Source organism: Cynocephalus volans, unplaced genomic scaffold (genome assembly GCF_027409185.1).
Source record: "Cynocephalus volans isolate mCynVol1 unplaced genomic scaffold, mCynVol1.pri scaffold_35, whole genome shotgun sequence".
In the NCBI taxonomy this organism is placed as follows: domain Eukaryota; kingdom Metazoa; phylum Chordata; class Mammalia; order Dermoptera; family Cynocephalidae; genus Cynocephalus; species Cynocephalus volans.
Genome location: NW_026902463.1, coordinates 2,989,537 through 3,006,520, shown reverse-complemented (window position 1 = coordinate 3,006,520; position 16,984 = coordinate 2,989,537). Strand labels below are relative to the sequence as shown.

Genomic DNA, 16,984 nt, shown 5'->3' with positions numbered 1-16,984 from the left:
GCCTGTGTGACAATGTGCCTTTAAAAGACCCTTTCAATTTAAACTCAGGGCTCTTCTCATACCAGAATATCTGGAGAGACAGTTGCCGGTAAAGACCCCCTTTTACAATTCTCAGTTGGACGTTCTGGTTCCTTTTCTGTGCGACAGCCTCACCACAAGTCCAGCTGCGGAGAGACTGGGATCCAGGGTGGTCAGATTCCCAAGTGGCAGATGTCCACTGGCTGCCGCCAGCCCAGCACTGCGGGAGTTGGTGTTTAGTGGGTGCAGAGTCTCAGTCTGGGAGATGAGAGAGTTCTGGAGAGGGACAGTGGTGATGTTTGCACAGCAGTGTGAACGTGCTCAATACCCCTGACCTGGACACTTAGATGGTCAAGATGGTCAGTTCTATGTTACGAATGTTTCACCACAATAAAGATTATTCCTTAGAGAGAGATACTGACGGGTGCACTGAGAGATGGGCTTAGATGGGGCCCACTTGGGTTGGGCCCCAACCTTAAGCCATGCAGCTTGCGTGGCGCCGTGGCTGGGCGCTCGCAGGCGTCAGTGGCATGGCCAGGGAGGTCAGTCCCCAGCCCAGGATGGCGCAGGCAGCAGAAAGGCGTCCTGGCGAGGGATCATCCCGGGGCTGTCCAGGGCCAGGGGACCCTCGGGCTGCAGCAGCGAGTAGGACTAATGGTCCCAGAGGGAGCGCGGCTGTGAGGGCGTCGTGTCCATCCATACTCGGGTGGCCACACGGCAGAGAGCAGGTGTCCACGAGAGCCCTCTTGACCCGCGGGCGGAGCGGCGGACCCCGGGTCGCGGTGCGTGCGGCCCGTCTCTGGACCCTGCGGGCCGGGTCCACACAGCTGTGGGGTGGCGAAGCCTGGAGCCCGGGAGCCCGGGACCCCGGGCCGCAGCCGCACCGCATAGTGAGCCCCGGGGACGTGTGCCAGGCGCGTTCCGGGGCGGGAGTCAGGACGGGGAGGGAGCCAAGGAGCGACAGGGGCAACCGGGGCGCCGCCCAGGGCCATGCTCTGCCAGAGACTGCGCGACGGCCGCCGTGAGCCTCCCAGCGCCCGGGCACCGCCGCGCGCCCCGGGCCACCTGCTCCCCGGGGCCCAGCTGCCGCGCGGCTACCCCAGTCCAAAGCCCCGCTCTCTGCCGGCGCCACCCCGCCTACCCGCCACACCCGTCACCGCTCGGCTCCACTCGGTCCCATCCGCCACCGCTTGGCTCCACCCGCCACCGCTCGACTTCACTCGCCACCGTCCGGCTCCGCTTGGTCCCATCCGCCAGCATTCGCTCAGATGGCAGCCTGAGGGTGGGGTGCAGGTGTAGGTCCTGCAGAGCGACAGCTGAGGGGCAGGTGTTGGTGCAGCAGAGTGACAGCTGGGGTGCAGGTGTAGGAAGTGGGCAGCTGGCAGACGGGAGGTTTGCCCCTACTTTAGGTGGTTCCCGAGTGTCCACCTTCTGACTGCATCCTTCACCCTCTCCGCGAGCCAGACGGAGCCTGTCAGCAGGTGGGAAGCCGAGCGTGCAGGGCGTCAGCAGTCCAGGGGATCTGCCATCACCGGACAGGGGCTACCTCAGCAGAGCTTGAGCCACGACGCCAGGTGTAGTGGATCGAATCATGCCCCCCGCCAACTCATTGCAGCTTGAATTGTGTCCCCCAAGTTTTATGAATTAGAAACTTAGGGAGGTCAAGATGGCGGAAGAGGAGAGGTGCCTGCCGCTTTTCCGCCACCAGTAGAAGCAGCCTGAGGCCCGCGCCGGATGCAGCTGTAGCAGAGTCAGCGCAAAGGAACGGCTTCGAAAGGGTGTCTTTACCCTGCCGAGAACCGGGAATCTTCCCCCAACGCAAGCAAGGGACCCCCCGGTTCGCCGCAGCCCGCGTCTCAGCCGCAGCCGCAGAAGTGGAAACATGGAGGCCTGAACAGCGTGTGTCACCCCAGGCTGCAGAGGTGACCACAGCTTCTGACCCCCACCCCCCGCCTCCACCTGCCCGTCCCTGGAGCTGGAAGCAATTCAACTGGCGGCCGAGAAAGGGAGACGTCCAGTGGGAGAGGCAGAATTTCCATGGAGACCACATGCCCTGCAGGGCCGCCACTGCGTGATCCAACTGGTAGGCTTCACAGCTGCCACCCAGCTTCATTCCCAGCTCAGCCCAGTGCATACAAGGCGGGGAGACATCTGGCAGGGGAGGCGGGAACTCCACAGGGTCCACGCTGCTGCTGCACAATCCAGCAGCAGGTAGGCTTCACCACCGCCACCCGGCTCCATCCCAAGCCCCGCCTAGCGCACACAGGGCAGGGAGACATCCTGCAGGGGAAGGGGAAGCTCTGCAGAGACCACACGCTCTGCGGTGCCTCGGTGCATCCCAGCAGCCCGGAACAGAGCACACAGGAACAGGGAGTCACTGAGGTAGCGATACCAAATTGGCAACCACAGCAACATCTTAGTCAGTCAATAGTGCCAAACCTGTGGACTGTGAAACCCCCTGCCACAATGAATAAACAACAAAGAAAAGATAGAAATACAAAAAATCAAGAAAGTACACCACCAAAAGATAATAAATCTCAAGCTCTAGATCCTATAGAACAAGAAGCCCTTGAAGTGACTGACAAGGAATTTCAAGTGATAATTCTGAGGAAACTGAATGAGATACAAGAAAACTCAGCTAGACATCATGATGAAATGAGGAAAAGTATACAGGACCTGAAAGAGGAAATGTACAAGGAAATCAATGCCCTGAAAAAAAATGTAGCAGAACTTGCCGAACTGAAGAAGTTATTCAGGGAAATAAAAAACACAACGGAGAGCTTAACCAACAGGCTTGTGGAACTTGAAGAGAGAACCTCTGAACTTGAAGATGGGCTGTTTGAAATAACACAAGCAGACAAAAAAAAAAAAAAAAGAAAAGAAAGAAAGAAAGAAAGAAAGAAAAAAGAATCAAAGGCATTGAAGAAAATCTGAGAGAGATATCAGATAACCTTAAGCGCTCAAATATCCGACTCATGGGTATTCCAGAAGGGGAGGAAAAAGGAAATTGCATTGAAAACATATTCAACAAAATAGTGGCAGAAAACTTCCCAGGTATAGGAAAAATCACAGATCTTCAGATCTAGGAAGCTCAACGATCTCCAAATGTATTCAACTCAAAAAGGCCTTCTCCAAGACACGTTATAGTCAAATTGGCAAAACTCAAAGACATAGAGAGAATCTTAAAAGCTGCAAGAGAGAAGCATCAAATCATCTATAAGGGAGCCCCAATCAGACTAACATCAGACTTTTCATCACAAACCCTAAAAGCCAGAAAGGAAAGGGATGATATATTCAAAACACTAAAAGAGAGATTGCCAGCCAAGAATACTCTTCCCTGCAAGGCTATCCTTCCGAAACAAAGGGCAAATAATATATTTCTCAGATAAACATAAACTGCGGGAGTTCACCACCACACGACCACCGTTACAAGAAATCCTCAAGGGAGTACTGGGTTTGGTTCCTGAAAAATAACTACCACTGCCATAAAAACCCAAGAAAAATCTAAAGCCACTAGTATAATACAAATGGCATTCATGAAGAGAAAACAAACAAACAAAAAGGCTATCTACAACCTAAGGAACCAACAAACACAGAAAACAAACAGTAAATCAGAAAGCAAGGAACAAAAGACACTGAAGCCAACCAAACAACAATCAACAAAATGCTAGGAATAAACCAACACTATTCAATAACAACTCATAATGTAAAAGGCTTAAATTCCCCAATCAAAAGACACAGACTTGCTGACTGGATTAAAAAGGAGGACCCAACTATACGCTGCCTTCAAGACACCCACCTCACCTATAAAGACTCACATAGACTAAGAGTGAAAGGATGGGAAAAGATTTACCATGCAAACAGAAAAGAAAAAACGAGCTGGAGTAGCTATTCTTATATCTGACAAAGTAGACTTTAAACTAAAAACCATAAAAAGAGACGACGAGGGAACTATATAATGATAAAAGGACTGATCCATCAAGAAGACATAACAATCATAAATATGTATGGACCCAATGTTGGAGCAGCCAGATTTATAAAACAAACTCTATTAGACCTAAAGAAGGAAATAGACACTACTACCATAATAGCAGGGGACCTGAACACCCCACTGTCAATATAGGACAGATCATCTAGGCAAAGAATCAGCAGAGAAGCACAAGATCTAAAAAATACTCTAGACCAGTTGGACTTGGCAGATATCTACAGAACATTCCACCCAACAACCTCAGAAAATTCATTCTTCTCATCAGCACATGGATCATTCTCCAGGATAGATCACATATTGGGTCATAAATCAAGTCTCAACAAATTCAAAAAAATTGGAATTATCCCATGTATTTTCTCAGACCATAATGGATTAAAACTAGAAATCAATAACAAACGAAATTCTCGAAACTACACAAACACATGGAAATTAAACCGTATTCTACTTAATGACATATGGGTCCAAGAATAAATCAAGCAGGAAATCAAAACATTTATTGAAACTAATGAAAATAATGATACATCATTATTATTATCCCAAAACCTGTGGGATACGTCAAAAGCGGTATTAAGGGGGAAATTTATTGCATTAAATGCTCACCTCAGAAGAATGGAAAGATGGCAAGTGAACAACCTAACACTTCACCTTAAAGATCTAGAAAAACAAGAACAATCCAAACCTAAAGTTCGCAGACGGAAAGAAATCATTAAGATTAGAGCAGAACTTAATGAAATTGAAACCCAAAAAACAATACAACAGATCAATGAATCAAAAAGTTGGTTTTTTGAAAAGATAAATAAAATTGACAAACCATTAGCATGGCTAAAAAAAAAAAAAAAAGGAAGAGAGAAGATTCAGATAACAAAAATTAGAAATGAAAAAGGTGATATTACAACTGATTCATCTGAAATACAAGGAATCATTCAAGACTACTATAAACAACTATCCACCAACAAGTTTGAAAATCTGGAGGAAATGGATAAATTTCTGAACACACACCAGCTCCCAAAACTGAGCCATGAAGATACAGAAAATCTGAACAGACCAATAACAATAAAGGAGATTGAAGCTGTTAGCAGAAAGCTCCCAACAAAGAAAAGCCCAGGACCAGATGGATTCACAGCAGAATTTTACCAAACATTCAAAGAGGAATTGACACCAATTCTTTACAGACTATTCCAAAAGATTGAAACAGACGCAAGTCTCCCTAACTCTTTCTATGAAGCAAACATCATCCTGATACCAAAACCAGGTAAAGACAGAAACAGAAAAGAAAACAACAGGCCGATATCCTTGATGAATATAGATGCAAAAATCCTCACTAAAATACTAGCAAAGAGAATACAGCAACACATATGTAAAATTATTAACTACAATCAAGTGGGATTCATCCAGGGATGTAAGGTTTGTTCAACTTATGCAAATCAATAAATGTGATTCACCATATTAATAAAATCAAACACAAGGACCATTTGATCATCTCTGTAGATGCTGAAAAAACATTTGATAAAATTCAACACTCATTCATGACAAAGACCCTCTATAAGTTAGGTATAGAGGGAAAGCATCTCAAAATAATTAAAGCCATATATAATAAACCCACTGCCAATATCATCCTGAATAGGGAAAAGCTGAAAGCTGTTCCTTTAAGAACAGGAACTAGACAAGGATGCCCACTCTCACCACTCCTATTCAACATAGTGTTGGAAGTACTAGCCAGAGCAATCAGAGAAGAGAAGGAAATAAAGGGCATCCAGATTGGAAAAGGTGAAGTCAAACTGTCCCTGTTTGCAGATGACATGACCCTATATATCGAACAGCCTAAAGCCTCTACAATAAAAAAAAAAAAAAAAAAACTCTTGAAGGTGATAAATGACTTCAGCACAGTAGCAGGATACAAAATCAACACACAAAAATTAGGAGCATTTCTATTCTCCAATAGTGAACATGCAGAAAGAGAAATCAAGAAAGCCTGCCCATTTACAACAGCCACCAAAAAAAATAAAATACTTAGGAATTGAGTTAACCAAGGATGTGAAAAATCTCTATAATGAGAACTACAAACCACTGCTGAGAGAAATTAGAGAGGATACAAGAAGATGGAAAGATATCCCATGCTCTTGGATTGGAAGAATCAACATAGTGAAAATGTCCATACTACCCAAAATGATATACAAATTTAATGCAGTCCCCATCAAAAGTCCAATGACATTTTTCTCAGAAATGGAAAGAACTATCCAGAAATTTACGTGGAATAACAAAAGACCACGCATAGCCAAAGCAACGCTGAGCAAAAAAAATAAAGCTGGAGGCATAACACCACCTGACTTTAAACTATACTACAAAGCTATAATAACCAAAACAGTATGGCACTGGCATAAAAACAGACACACTGATCAATGGATTAGAATAGAGAATCCAGAAATCAACCCACACACCTACAGCTATCTGATCTTTGACACAGGCACCGAGCCTATACTCTGGGGAAGAGACTGCCTCTTTAGCAAATGGTGCTGGGAGAACTCGATATCAATATGCAGGAGAATGAAACTAGACCCACAGCTTTCACCATACACTAAAGTCAACTCAAAATTCATTAAAGAATTAAATACACACCCTGAAACAATAAAACTTCTTAAAGAAAACATAGGAGAGACACTTCAGGAAATAGGACTGGACACAGACTTCATGAATACAACCCCAAAGCACGGGCAACCAAAGGAAAAATAAACAAATGGGATTATATCAAACTAAAGAGCTTCTGCACAGCAAAAGAAACAATTAACAGAGTTAAAAGACAACCAACAGAGTGGGAGAAAATATTTGCAAAATATACATCTGACAAAGGATTAATATCCAGAATATACAAGGAACTCAAACAACTTTACAAGAAAAAAACAAGCAACCCAATTAAAAAATGGGCAAAAGAGCTAAGTAGGCATTTCTCTAAGGAAGATATACAAATGGCCAACAGACATATAAAAAAATGCTCAACATCACTCAGCATCCGGGAAATGCAAATAAAAACTACACTGAGATACCATCTCACCCCAGTTAGGATGGCTAAAATCCAAGAGACTCTGAACAATAAATGCTGGCAAGGTTGCGGAGAAAAAGGAACTCTCATACATTTTTGGTGGGACTGCAAAATGGTGCAGCCTCTATGGAAAATGGTATGGAGGTTCCTCAAACAATTCCAGATAGATCTTCCATATGACCCAGCTATCCCACTGCTGGGAATATACCCAGAGGGATGGAAATCATCAAGTCGAAGGTATACCTGTTCCCCAATGTTTATCGCAGCACTCTTTACAATAGCCAAGAGTTGGAACCAGCCCAAATGTCCATCATCGGATGAGTGGATACGGAAAATGCAGTATATCTACACAATGGAATACTACTCTGCTATAAAAAGGAATGAAATAGTGCCATTTGCAACAACATGGATGGACCTTGAGAGAATTATATTAAGTGAAACAAGTCAGGCACAGAAAGAGAAATACCACATGTTCTCACTTATTGATGGGAGCTAAAAATAGATAAATAAATTCACACACACACACACACACACACACACACACACACACAAAAAAAAAAAAAAAAAACGGCGTGTGGGGGGGAGATATAATAGCTATAATTCCTTGAAGTTGATACGATGAGCAAACAGAAAGGACATTGTTGGGAGGGAGAGGGGAGAGAGAGGAGGGAGGGAGGTTTCAGTAATGGGCCACAATAATCAACAACATTGTATATTGACAAAATAAAATTAACAAAATAAATAAATAAATAAATAAACTTAGCCCCCACTGTGACTGTTAAGAGGGTGGGAAATCCTATTATGGTAATTGAAAGGTGGAGCCTTAAAGAGGTGACTGGATTGTAGGACCATGCAGTAGTGAATGGATTAAAAATGGTGCTCAGGGGCGTGTTTCTGAGGGCTTTAAAAGAAGAGGAGAGCCTGACTCTCTCTCTCTCTCTCTGTCTTGCTTCCTCCCACCATGTGATCTGCTGGTACCCGCCAGCTGCTGCTGCTTTTCCTCCATGAGTAGAAGCAGCCGGAGGCCTGCGCCAGATGCAGCTGTCCCAGAATCCTAAGCCAAATAAACCTCTTTCCATTTTAAATTACCCAGTCTCAGGTATTCTGTTACAGCAACACAAAAATGGGCTAATACAGCAGGGTCTGTGACTAAATTTTGCCACAGACTGGCTGAGTTCTTGGATAATTTGCCAAGAAATGGAGACTTTTATGTAAGTGTGCTTCTGGACAAATACATATACACCTCTATATATCTCTCTCACCGTATAAATATCTCACTATATATCTCTCACTGTGTATCTCTCATTATATAAAAACCTTACTATTTATTTATTTCATTATGTATCTCTCACTGTATAATCCTCTCATTATACGCATATCTCACTATATAAACATCTCACTATAAAAATATCTCACTATATATCTCACTATATAAATATCTCAGCATGTCTCACTTTACATCTCTCACTGTATATCTCTCATTATACACACAATCGAACTCTCTTCTCTCATGTTCTTTTCCATCTATCACAATATTATCGATGTCACTGGCTACAAGAAGCAGCAGTCACTGGCTGCTTCTGACCTTAATTGGGTAGACACACATGGTGTTTAGGACAATGTCAGGCCGATGTCCTCAGTGTCAGCTCTCTGCAGGTCATCAGCTGGGGGACACTTGGGTGACTTCTGAGATGTGCTGACCATTCCTGCCCATCTCCAGGCACCACGGGTACATTGCTGAGGGTCAGACTGGACAATGGGTAGATTGTGGTGACAAGACCCACCCAGGGCAATCTGGGTGCCCAGACACCTCAATCCCAACACCTGGCATGGTCCAGTGACTGCCATCCCTGGCTGCACTGCAGACACTCTCGGGATGCTTCTTTTTCATTCTGGCTAGTTGATTTGAAATTCTTATGTGGTCGTCATAGGGTTCAGGGCTACCTGTGATCCAGGTGGAGGCCCCTTCTCAGTCTGGCTTCCACTCTCATCTACTGAAAGGAAACAAGCAATGTAGACAGGGTTTAATTCCCTGTTGGAAAGCAAGATGCAGACAGAAGTTTTGAGAAATGGTTCCAGGTCCAGAGCTGTGTGGCCCCCCATCCCCACCCCAACACCCCAGGGCTCTGTGAACCCATGGGGGTGGGTTCGTTCTGTTGATAGGAACTGTAGGGACAGAGACGCCAGTATTACACGGGTTAATGTTAGGATTATGCCTCGAGGTTTAGGGCTGGATATCATGGTTGTGGTCAGGGTTGGTTCTCAGGTAACCTCAAACCCTTCCTTAACTTGAAAGGGCTGAGGCCAGTGTTTCCTGTACTCAGTTGCATTTTTCTAGGATCCCAATTTGCTCCAGCACTTGTTTAAAATTCCCCATATTACCTTGTAATATATCCAGTGCAGTCAGTCTCCAGCACGTTGTTTCAATCCTGTAACCCTCAACAGGCAGGTGGATGTTTCGTCAACCTTTGATTTCCTTCCTCAGCATTCTGCGCACATCAGGACAGCCATGACACATCTGCAGGGATTACTTTTAGCACTTTTCTTAGAGGAATTAAATGCTGTTTTCGAGACTCTGGGTTTCATCACAACTTCATTGCTTGTGATGCACTTGCCAACTCCAGGTCAGCCTGTTGTTTTTCTGTGAACTCACCACCTCTCTCTCTCTCAACAGCAGAATCTGATCAGAAATTGGCTCCCACGTCGAATGCTGTATGCCAGTCACAGCCCTGAGGGAAAGAGGTCTTCAAGTCTGAACCTGTGGGCTGTCCACCTAGCTCCCTGGAGCTGTGCCTGGACAGGGCCTTGAGACCTATGGGGCCTCCATGTTGGGCAGTGCCCCCAATGCTCAGAGCCCACCCGGCACAGGATCAGTAGCTTTCTCCCCAGTGCCCACCGGCCTCTCACTGAAGACACACTCAGTCTGTGCAGAGACATGGTTTTCTTCTCTGTGTGAGGATTCACTCCCAGAAGGGACCAGGAGCAGAAGGAGGAGCAGAGGAGGGGGCACCATCCCCATCTCCCCCCTGCTCCTCTGTGGAACCCTGGCCCTGGACACCAGCCTTTTATACCCCATCCCAAGCTCCCCAGCTTCAGACAGGTCACAGTGGAGTCCCCAAAATGTTACTCCCATGACTCCATCCATCTACCACCTCCTAGAGCATTCTCCTCCTGGGTACCTGCCCAGGCAGATTTGTCCCATGACTCCTTCCCTTCTCCAGGCCCCACCTCCCTCTCCCCAATTCCAGAGACTTCATTTTACAGGTGGAACGTTTGGGTCTGGGGGAGATGACCTACCTTGGAGCATATGCAAATTATATGTCGGGCAGCCTCAGACCAAGACCGCAGTGGTCTCCTCCCTCCCCCCTCACGCTGTTTCCAGGAGCTGGAGGATCAGGGACCAAGAGTCCACAGCTGGGGAGGGCTCTGTGATTACAGGGTTTGGGCCCACCCCACCACCGAAGCCCTGCTCTGTAAACATGCCCCAGATCCTGGGGCTGCAATTGCCCCCTCCGCTATGATGCCTGATACCCAGCCTAAGACTGGACCCATAGAGAAGGGGTTGGGGGCTCGGGGAACTGGTTTCCTGACTCCTTTTCCTTGTCTCTTGAGTTCCCACTCACGTCCCTGCCTGGCTTCTGCCTCTAAGGCTACAGAGATCAGAGGAAACAGGAAAGGCCAAGGGGGTGCTGGTGGAGGCGGGCCCCTCCTGGCCCATCTCAGTCTCCATGTCCTCCCCTGGTTCTCTCCCTGGGCCCAGGAGGTGATTTAAGCAGGGCTTGGTTCCCATGAGACTAAGCTGAGAGTCCAAGTTCTCCGTGGCCTCCTGGACTCTCCCACCTTTGGGACTGAGAACAAGGTACACAGCCTGCACTGTAGCTTTGTCTGGGGATGATGTTTATTGGAACAGGAGGCCAGAAGGACATGGAGGGGAGCCAAGTGGGACATGGAGGGGATCCGCACCCGTCCACAGACCATGAACCCTTAAGGAACCCCTGCCTCCCACATTTTCTGCCTCATCTCTGGTCATGAAAATGGAGGGTGTGTTTGATCGGTCACATCTGTCTCTACACTCCTGGGGAATATGAGAGGTCAAGAGAAGTTCTCTGAAGTTCCCTCAGTGCTGGGTTGTGGAGGTGTGTGGTGGCCACACACTCTCTGTTGAGATGTGGTTTTACTGCTGACTCACTTGCCCTTCCTGCAAACATAGGGCTTCTCCCCTGTGTGCGTCCTCTGGTGTCGCATGAGGTGTGACTTACAGCCAAAGCCTCTCCCACACTCCCTGCAAACATAGGGCTTCTCCCCTGTGTGTGTCCTCTGGTGTCAGATGAGGCCTGACTTGTTACTGAAGCCTCTCCCACACTCTCCACACTTGACTTTTGCAATTCTTGAGATTCTTACCCCCACAGATAACTTGCCTGTGTTCTCTGGATTCACCTTCTGGCCTGTTCTGGACTCTTCTTCCATCTCACTCTCCCTAGAACTCCCCATTTGGCCTTTGGGCGGGCTGGAAAATGTGCTTGAAATCCTCCTGTGCCTTGTCCTCTTATATAAGGGTTGGACCTTTCTTTGGCCTCTTGACCTTCGGCCTCATCATTCCAGCTGTGTGGATCAGGATGTTGCTGCTCCTGATTCTGACCCACTGCACAGAGATCTCCTGGCTGGAGATGTTCTCTTGCAGATGTCTCTGGGAAGGTTGGAGAGGAGTGATTTTGTTCCACATGTTGCCTGAGGAATTTCTGACTGGAGAAGGCCAGAGGACATGAAGAACAAGGGTGGATCTCTGGCTTTGGTTCCGCTGAAAGCAGAAGGTTTTGGTCAGGGGAGGTGTAGACAACTGGGCCATCTGCTTTGTTGTATGGTAAGGCCTGCTCCACTAATCATTCCTCATGTGTTAATACAAGCTGTCTCCCACCGAGCATTCCTTTACAGTCTATTTTTCATTCTGTTTTTGTTTACTACATCTTCCTCAGAAATCTAGAAAGCCCACATCAAGGGCCTTGTCTATGGATCAGCCAAACCAGGGACCTTCAATAGCATCAGAGGCAGCTTCAGTCTTTATACAGAAGGAACTGCAGTGACTTCCCCCCCACACACACTACAATTATCTTCTAGGTCATATCATATCCTCTTCTCTCCCTAATCTCTGGGTACTTTTCCTGATAGAGCATCTGCAGCTATTTTATTCTACTGAGAAATAATAACTCTGGATTACATAGATGGTGATAGAGTTTGGATGTGTTGTCCCCCCAAAACTCATGTGAAAATCTGATCCCCAATATGGCAGTGTTGGGAGCTGTTTGAATCATGGGGGCAGATCCCTCATGAATGAATTACTGTTCTCCCCGGAAGGTTGCAGTAGTGAGTGAGTTCTCACTCTATTAGTTCCCATGAGGGCTGGTTGTTTAAAAGACCCTAGCACCTCCCCCATCTCTTTCTCTTGCTTCCTCTTGCTGCTTGTACCCGCCAGCTGCCTACCACTTTCCACCATGAGTAGAAGCAGCCTGAGGCTCATGCCAGGTGCAGCTGTCCCAGAATCATAAGCTAAATAAACCTCTGTTCTTTATAAATTATCCAGTCTCAGGTATTGTGTTATAGCAACACGAAAAGGGGCTATTATGGATGGACTCATCCTTAGTGACTTTTGTTATGAGGGGAAAAGGATCTAGGAAGTCAGGAACCACTTCGTTTGGAGATGCACAAATGTAGAAGGCAGTGTAGAGTTAAAGAGCATGTGTAAGTACACCTGAGTTTGAGTCTCCCCAGTCAAAGACATTTAATTGTGGACTCTTGTGTACCTGGTTCTCCATCAGGAAGTGGGATTCAGAGTGGTCCAGGCCCCCTTGAGTAAAGGACTCTGGTTCCTGCTGCCTAAACTAGATTATGGATTGCTTCCATCTCAGTGTCCACAAATCATAAAATAAAAATATGTTCTTCCTTGGGTGACACATCAAGTATTCCTACTTGAGGTATTTCATTCAGTCTTAACACATTTCAAATTTAATAGGAAGTTCTGTTTTAATTGTATCCCTAATCAGACTTCTTTCCTCCTGACTCCCATCTTTATCCAACCCACCATCCTCTCTTACCTGGAGACTGATGTGGCGTCTGAGGGGATTACACACTGCAGATTATTTTCTGAAAATTAACTCAAATTCCACAATTGTTTCCATCTCAGGAAAATCCCCAGTGTCTTGGCAGGAATCATGGGCACTACATGTCCAGGCTTCTGTGTATCTCTCTGACCTCTGCTCTCTTCTCTGCTTCCTTCACCTGGGTGGTCTCAGCCATTCCTCAAACACCCTCACTCTCTCCTGCCTCAGAGCTGTTGCACGAGCTGCTCCTTCTGCCTGGAGACATTTGAGCACAACTCTGCACCTCTCAAATGTTATGTCCTGAGAGGAACCTTCCCTCATGTTCCCTGCCATACCCTCGCTCCCCTCATGATGATCTCTAGGCACTTTTCTGGCTTAGTTTTCTTGAAAGCATGAATGACTATCTCATTTTATGCACATGCCTGTGTGTGTCTGCGTGTTTCCCTAACTCACATGTTAGCTGCTCAATAGCACTTATTCTGATCATCTGGTTCTATCCATATTTCCTATTCCTCGAACATTGTCTGGCACAGAGTAAGAATTCACATGACAACTAATTGAAATAATGAATGAATGAAAAACAACATATGTATGTTATTTAGAAATACGGAAGAAATTAAGAAATAATTAAAAGAGCCAGAAGAAACTGCCTTGTTGAAACAGCCGGTAGGTGCTTGAGAACTTGTTCTTTGTCTCTAAGCCTGTCAGGACTATATGTTGTTATATATTTTGCATATAAAGTAGTTAAAAAAATAAAATGAGAACAAAAGTTTTAAAATATAAATTGTCCCTAAAAGTCAAATGCATATGAAACAAAGCCTTAATTTCAGAAACACCTGATTTGAAATTTTTCTGACTTCAGACTGCATTTTACTCTACTTAACAGTTGTACCATGAAAATTCCCAAGGAGAATTCTTTCTTTTCTGTCCTTTTTAAAGAATAATGTGGTGCCTACCTCTCCCTGCCGTGAGCTCTTTCTTCCACTTGCTGTCCCACTTGATACGCAGCTCCTGGCCATATTCATCCCCGTACCAGACCAGCAGTTCACAGCCCGGCCTGATGACCTGGCAAGTTCGATAGAAGATCTGCCCGTGGTATTGAAAGGCCACCAGGTTCTGCTCTTCATCATCCCGGGCACAGTTCACATACCTGGGGTTGAGGCAGACAAAGGGACAGAAAATAACAGGCAGTGAGTCTCCACTACCTGCCAGGGCCGTGTTGGGCTTGTCACCAGATGGTCAAGGCCCCCATGCTGTGACTGGCCATGCCGTTACCCTCCTCCAGGAACCTGCTGTTCATACCTAAGCCTCTTTCTCCAAGTCCTGCTTATGGTGCTCATGCTGCCTGGAATGCTTTCCCCCCCTTGCCTACTTAACCATTCTTCAAAGCCCAATTACAGACTTACCTCCACCATGATTGGCCATAAAACACTGACTTCTCACTTCTCTAAACTCTCAATCGATTTCTACTTATACCACAGAATTTGGTGTTTAATCAATCATGTACTCTGCTTCTAGATTAGCTCACATCATTCCATAATCACCCCAAGTCTATCTTCTTTTGAAAGACCTTTTTCTAATCTCCCATAGTTTACCCAGGTGCCATTCACCTGCCTCCCTGGGTTCCCATAGAAACTTAGATGTTCCTTTGGCCTAGCATGATAATACACAATAATAACAGCATATCCCTATTCTTATCCTCTAATAAAACAAGAACCTTCATGGAAAGGGGCTGGTCCATGCAGCACAGAGGTCCATGACCACCCTGCAGCTCACTTCTCAGGCTTCAGGTTTTAATTTCACTGAAGCTGGGAAGAATTCCTGTCCTCACAGATTAAAGGTCCCTTGTTTTACATTGTCTTGGCCTTGTGTACTTCTCCTATAATAGAATGTTTCATTTATGCTTGCAATAGTCCTTCACAAGGGCATGGGTTGTGTGATCTATTCATGAGATGTACTCCATTTTCTAAACTAGAGTACAGTAAATGCTTAATAAATGCTGATTAGATAAATTAAAGTGTGAATCCAGCATCCCCAATGAATCTAGGCTCCTCAGGGTTTATCCTGGTGCCCCAATTTTGTCTATCATAGAGATTTAGTTTTTTGATTAAAAAATGGTAGTGTTTTTATTTTACCTCTTTTTTCCTGGATGTTCATAATAAGAAAGAACATTGTAAGGGGAGCAGAGAGTGTAAAAACCATCGAGGGAGGCATGCTGAGGAGGAAAGAAGCCGAGCTTGAGAGAGATGAGTGTCCCTGCTGGAACCCGAAACCTATTGGCCTTACCTCATCCAGTTGGCCCGAGATTTGTCCTTTCCATCCACATACTCATAGCAGTTTCTCCCCTTGGTGATCTGAGTTTCAGAAAAATAAGTTAGTCATTTTTGGGTTTGATGGGCAGGTAATAATCAGAATTATTTTATTCTACCGTCATCCATGCATTTGAGCCTGCATGGATTCAGCCGCCAATGGTGACACATGCTGTGTACTCCTCAGCATCATCTACACATCTGAGTTGATTTGTCCCGTCAGAGCTGAGGCACCATAGGGAGAATGCACTTTTTCTGTCTCTGTGCCACTTTTCTCCCACTCACCCACTGACCTTTAAATAGGAGTTCCAGGTTCATGCAAAGACCACTAAGTACACAGATCTAACCATGTTGTCACTATCCATGTTCTAGCATGTAGAAAGTGATGTCCCACCAAAGGCACAGAAGGGATATAGGAAGCCAGAAGACGGGGTTAAGGTAGGCCCTTCTCACCATCCAGGAGTAGCCACTGTTGGCTGCCTCTTCATCTTCTGTGATCTGGCCCTCATAGGGGCCAAAGTGCTGACCCAACAGCAGATCGGATGCCTCATTCCATACTCCAAGCCCGGCCTCAGGGATGCCCGACGGCCCAATTCTCAGCCCAGGGGGCAAAGTGAGGGCTGAGTGGTTGGGATGCCCCTTGTCCACTGCACTGTCCTTTACAAATGTAGGGGGTCTATAAGCCAGTCAGCTGTCGATGAAGTAGTCCTGGCATTGCTCACAATCTGAAGGCAAGAGCAGCAGGGATTAGGAAAAGTATAGTGCGTGTTCCTGGATATAAAGAGCTTCAGAAAGAGCCCAGCATTTACATAATTCAGCCTCAATCCTGTACTCCAAGCCACCAGAGTAAAGGAATGATTTGGGTTCAAACAACAAGATAAAATTATTGTACCGGGACATAGCCTTCTCCATGAGTGGGCCAAAAGGGTCACTTACACAGGTAGTCATCATCCTGAGGTTCACAGGCCTCTTTGTATGCATGACCCTTTCTCGCAGGCTACACATCTTCATTTCAATCTCCTTTCTCTTGAGTTCTACATTGGAGAAGAGTAAGTGAGTGAAGTTAGGAGTCTGGAGTGTTTGTCCCTGTATCGTCAGAAAATGTGAAATCTCCTACCATCAAATTATTGTCTATCCTTCTACATACTCTGGCTCGCCACCCCTTCACTACCTCTTAACTATTATTTCAGAGAGACTAAGACTCTACACCCACACTGACTACAGATGCATAATTCAATTTTAGTTTCTGGATTCCCAGGATCAGGATTAACTTCCGAAACTTTCTAGTAACAAACCGTTAATTCATGCATTTATTTATCCATAAAATATTTGTTGAAGGTGCATTACATATTAGGCATTGAACAAGGGCAGGGATATACAATAAGAAAATGTGGTCTCTATTATCACAGATGGATTTATTGGACACCTTGAATGTATATTTATTTTAGTGCTTTCAAACAATATATGAGCCATTGGTCTTTATCTTCATTTTACAGATTAGCATTAATGAGCTCAGAGAATTTATAATGTCTTCCCA

General features: G+C 45.7%; 1 pseudogene; it reads right to left on the bottom strand.

Annotated features, from left to right (window-relative positions):
- Positions 1-493: 493 nt before the first annotated feature.
- The window catches only part of LOC134369103 (histone-lysine N-methyltransferase PRDM9-like), a 31,686-nt pseudogene continuing 15,195 nt past the window's right edge, over positions 494-16,984 (bottom strand).